The sequence below is a fragment of the Priapulus caudatus genome, unplaced genomic scaffold (genome assembly GCF_000485595.1).
Source record: "Priapulus caudatus unplaced genomic scaffold, Priapulus_caudatus-5.0.1 Scaffold1, whole genome shotgun sequence".
Lineage (NCBI taxonomy): Eukaryota > Metazoa > Priapulida > Priapulimorpha > Priapulimorphida > Priapulidae > Priapulus > Priapulus caudatus.
Window position 1 is genome coordinate 1,770,346 of NW_014577062.1, and position 5,849 is coordinate 1,776,194.

Here is a 5,849-nt window from a genome sequence, read left to right on the forward strand (position 1 = left end):
GGAGTAATTACGATTTTAAAGCTGATACGCTCTGGACAAGACCGCGCAGTGTATTTTAAATTCGCCCGCCCAGGCCATGCATGCATGCGTATAGTACGGAGAGCACTCTACCCACCAGATGAACATCGCGACTACCCCAACGCCTGATTGATCGATCAATGCCAGCTTTTGCAGTGGAAGATCGATCTGTCTATTCTCTATTAGTCCCGTGGACGCGGCAGCCTATCCGTCACCCAGCAACTATATACGCGCCATCCGGTCTACCCAGGTATACGCGGATGTGTTACGTCATCCGCGTGTAATTAAGTCATCGAGCCGCTGTGTAGTAACACAGGGTGTAAAATCTGTAAGGCTAATTCTGCCGCTAGCATATGCCACTTATTGCGATCAACGGATCATTGTAATAACCGCCATAATTCACCTTATCCGCGACCAATCGGCGTCATTGTCGCTGTAACGTATATCCAATCAGCACGGATAGCTCGCTAAAGTATCCAATCACTTTAAAAATCCTTGCAATAACCTTTGCAGTAGGACATGGTGTGTGTGTTATGCATGTCTTCCCATTCGAGTCTTCCCATTATGTCTTCCCATTCAAATAAAAGGCCGCGCCGGCACATCTTATATGCGTTGTTGATCAATAAATTAATGCTAACCAATTTCTCTGCGGTGCATATGGGAACAATCAACAATCAAATTAATATAATTTCATTTCATGTCAGCGCACGATGATTGGCAACACTCGTTTCGTTACCAGATTTTTAATTAGACGGCAACTGGCGCCGTGTTCCTGTCAGCTCAACGTTATCGTAAACTTGTTCTCTGGTGTCTGAGCGATATGCGCACAACTCAGGAGGTCTCTTCGAGGCGTATTTTCGCTCGCCTGCATGTTACAGGGCTATAAGCCACATGGCTAATTATACTATATACGAATATATGCGAGTCCTCGGCGCGATTCCAAGGAAACAAGCGACAGAGACTGTCACAAACTTGCGCAGCTCTGTTGGCCGTCGCACACCTACCCAAAAATCGGTCCGATTAAAAAATCTCTTCATCGTTTGTAAAATCGCACACCTACGATAAAATTGATTATTTAAATCTCCCTCAATTTCGTTCGTCCACGCTTTGTCTATGGTAGGCGCCATTTTGAATGTCATGTGACACGGGCACGTTCAGCTATTGGCTGTTCAATATTTATCGTAGAGAATTTTTCTGAGTTCACGCGCACACCACAAAATCTTGTCGGATTACACAAAATCGCTTCAAAATAATCGGTTCAAAATCAAACATGTTTGATTCGGAACGATCACCCGATAATCGTAAGTAAAATCGTCTACAAATGAACGCGCACACCTACCCGATATCGGCTGATTTTTATCGGGCCGATCAAATCGCGTGAAAAATCGGCTGGTGTGCGACGGCCTGACAGCTGTAGAGCCGATATTGATGAATTCGTGTGAGCAGACAGTTGAGAGATCTCTATACGCGAGAGATGGTTTGAAATCGGTTTTATTAATTAAGGCTCAAACGTGACTGAAGAAATTCGTTTAATAGTGATTGTAATTCTATTTAAAAACTCGTACAGGGCGCACTTAAAATCGAGCAAATGTATATTTAGTTCTATAATAGCGAATACACCGTAACTAGGATCTTCAGTCTTCACACACGTTTCTATTTATGCATGTACATATGAAATGCAGTCTATTTTAGGTTCGCAGTTCGACTTCGATGTTATGTAATCTGCGTCTAGCGCCGGTATTAGGGCCGCTGCAGGGCCACAGGAAGGGGATAAGACCGCTGGCTAGCAGCTGGACGGTGGCCGCCGCCAGCAGCCATGCTCGTGCGGCGTGGGAACGCCGATACCCAATACGACACCGTAGCAGCAGGATAACGGCGCGAGCGTATGGCGCTGTCTGTGTGCTGCACTGGGTAGACTTAGTGTTACATGCAAGACGCATTATATCAGGAGTTAATAAAGACAAATTTGTCTTTATTAACTCCTGATATATATATATATATATATACACATAAACAGAACAATTCTGTATGTAGGTGCGCACATGTGGGGTTGTTATATAGTGCATGGGTAACATCTATATGAATTGCGTGCGCCTTACGACGGCATGCGTAATAAATGCATGCATGTAATGCTAACGCGATTCTTACCTCAGGTGCCTATACTTCGACGTAAAATAAATTCTCTAAGCTCAACCGCTATATGGTTACGACCGGCGTGCTGTTCTACTGTTGCCGCCCTCCTCGTGGTTGCCAGGTGACGCAGTAACTGACACGTGACGAAGAAGCGACGGGATGTAAAATCACAGCATGGGAACGCGGAACATGTATAGCAGTCGGTTATAGGCGGCATGTGAGATGCTAATAAATGCGTCAATGTGTAGAAGCTTCGTTAATGCAAGCCGCCTGGGAACCACTAGATTAGACACAGAGGGATTACTGAGGCAAGCTGCTACTAGTTGAATCGCGTAGCAGCCTAGCCAACGAAAGATGCTGCTGCTATAACTTACTCACATGGTAGCCTAGCTAACTTAAGAAGCTAGAAGTTGAGGTACATGGCAGCACTGGTAACGCAAGCAGCTACAAATGAAATACATATCAGTCTAACTAACGCAAGATGCTACAGGTTGAGATACATAACAGCTATAGCAGAAGACGCACGCTCCTAAAAGATGAGTATAAAAACCGCCATCCACGTACAATAAAAGTCAGCTCGGGCGCTGTTTAGCGCGACAACAAGATCTGTCGCAGCAGCAGAATCACCAGTAGTAGCGCTCAAGGGGTCGTTGTCGTATCAGGTACTACAGATATGTACCCGAGGTACATATATGTATACACAAAGTGTACCAGACTTGTACTATAGAAGTGTACCCTAACCCTAACACTAACCCTAACCCTAACCCTAATCCTAACCCTAACCCTAACCCTAAACATACCTCATATAAAAATATAAACATAATACTAAACAACCGAAAACTACCTCGGGTACATATCTGTAGTACCTGATACGACAACGACCCCATCTGCAGTAGTAGCGGCAAACAGCAGCAGCAGCGTAGGTAAAGGGAGAGCGGGTAACCAGCATGGCAAGAGCGCGCAGACAGACGCCATTGTATGTGCATGAAGAGGCGTGAAATTCACAAAAGCGGCCCACGATAAGAGAGAAGTGGGCGACTGATTGCACAGGTTGATCCGGCATTGAGTAATGCAGACGATATAGCCTTGAGCGAGACAGCAGTCGCCGTCCTGCAACTGTATACTTGTCATTCTGACCGCGGTCTTCGTAACTGATACAGCTGTTATAGACTGTTTGTCTTAACTAGCCGCACAGAGCGCTTAAGTGTTTGTGTGTACGTTTGCATGCGCGTGCGCGTGTGCGCCTATTACGTGTTCACAAGTGCATCCCAGTGCGTATGGGTTCGTATGTAATCATTCATATATTTATATAATTATAATTATACGTATAAATAAACAAACAAACAAATAAACAAAAATAAATATATAATATAATTAAAAATTATATATATATGTGCGCGCGTGCGTGCGTGCGTACGTGCGAGCGTACGTGATTATTTTTATGTGGATCTGCGTTCATTTTAATCACCAATCTCTAAACGAAAAATGTCGCCTAATTATTGAGATTTAATCGCAAATAAAAAAAACAATTATTAATTAGTTATAAATTCTGGTGCGATATCAAATCTCGTTCAGTGCGCATGCGCGCGGGCCTTGGCCCTCCCTGGGTGGCAGACAGCGCGCAGACATCCGGTGATCCGTCATCCGGTATAAGCTAGGCCGGGGGTTGATCCAGCACACGAGTGTCGCACATTATTAAAGTGCATGTGGCGCCAGCCGACCAGTGGTTGTTTACGCGGCAAAACTGCTAAGTATGCCACCGGTTCTTTTATTAGCTACCAATGCTGTAATTGTATACTTAGTATGACATTTATTGTATTGCGTGTATCGAAAGACACCATTCGTGACGCCTATAGCGTCAACCCTGCAGCCACTTTTCTCTTGCATCCAGAATCAAATTATGTCAGACATGCACCGTCTACGTGTAGAAGCTTTGGCGTTGATCAAGCGCCATGTATATTATAAAAAATATAAAAAATAAATAAATAAATACAATAATTCTATAATAAATTTAACTGATAATAATAAATTTCTCTACGTATAAGCGCGCGCGTATGTGCCTGCGCATATATGCACGCGTGCTCGTACGTGTGGTGTGTGTGTGTGTGTGTGTGTGTGTGTGTGTGTGTGTGTGTGTGTGTGTGTGTGTGTGTGTGTGTGTGTGTGTGTGTGTGTGTGTGTGTGTGTGTGTGTGTGTGTGTGTGTGTCCGCGTGTGTGCGCGATGTACGCGCGTTTGTGTACGGTTGTAGTAGTTATGTGTGCGTTCATTCAGGTGTGCATCGGTTGTTACACAGAGTTACTAAGTGTTTTAACACGCAAGCGGACACGGCGGTTCTAGTATTGTATGGTAATCTTCGTCAAGCCGTTAGCAATTTCTTACTGCGTGAACTTTAATAGTTCTCAAGGTGGAACAACATATTTGGAAATCATTTTAAAGCTAGTATGTACGCCCGTATGCAATGGGTCATGTTTTGAATTTTCCTTGCGTGCAAATTGCACGCGTCTTATCGTGTGGCGTTCATGCATGAATATATTAGTAATAAACACGACTTCAAATAGAGAGTTACCATTTATACTTCATTGTATAATAAAAATTTATTTAATTCTACTTTCTCACAAAACTGTTTTTCTTTATTTTGTTTTGCTACGTCTACTTCGTATAATTATACAATGTAGTACGACAATCCCGACCGTACAGCTTTCACGAAATTAATTACTAGATCTTTTTAGTCATGTAAGTAAATTGTTCCTTGTATACATAATTACAAAGATGTCGGATCATTTCGTATAAATGATGTATTGCTGATGTTTGCTGTAGGCAGACTGCACGCCCGAGTAGGCCTAATGTTTATATAAGCGTAGATAATTTAACACGAACACGTGATTTCACCAGTATAATAGCAACCGCATGGGTTTATTTTTATACGAAAATTATCTTATTTACAATATTTACATTATAACACCGTGTGAAACACAACAGTAAATTACAATTATTTACATATAAATGCATAATATATATATAATAATAATGTATACGACACATAGTAACCGTAAAGCGTGAAATTGTACACATATATATAGAGAGAAATTCAGATATAGATACAATCTTTATGGCTAATATGACATTTGATGATTGATACATCTGTATGATTATAGCCGTGTCAATACGAATGTGTTAAAATCAGAAACACGTTATTTACTACAAACCTGGACGCTAGGGAAATCAATACCCAATCATTATCTAATCGTGAAACCAATTCAAGAAATTCAATCGATCGTGTCCTAAGACCCTGAAAACATAACTAAATTTTAACCGCCTCTTTAAGTTCATTTCATCAGAAAATCGTCAGTGAGAAACAACAAATTAAAAGCGGAATTATTCCTGTGATTTCGCGACCGGTTTTAAGCGTCGGAGTCGCTTGAGTTTCGAGTTTGCACTCATCGTTACTTACTGCGTCGTTACAGCCAGCGTCTACCAGAATTGCGTTAATACGCTTTTCATCTAAACAACAACGCCGGTTACAGCACGGGTTTCTTTCTTCAACCAACACATTCACACACACACACACACACACACACACACACACACACACACACACACACACACACACACACACACACACACACACACACACACACACACACACACACACACACACACACACACACACACACACACACACACACACACACACAC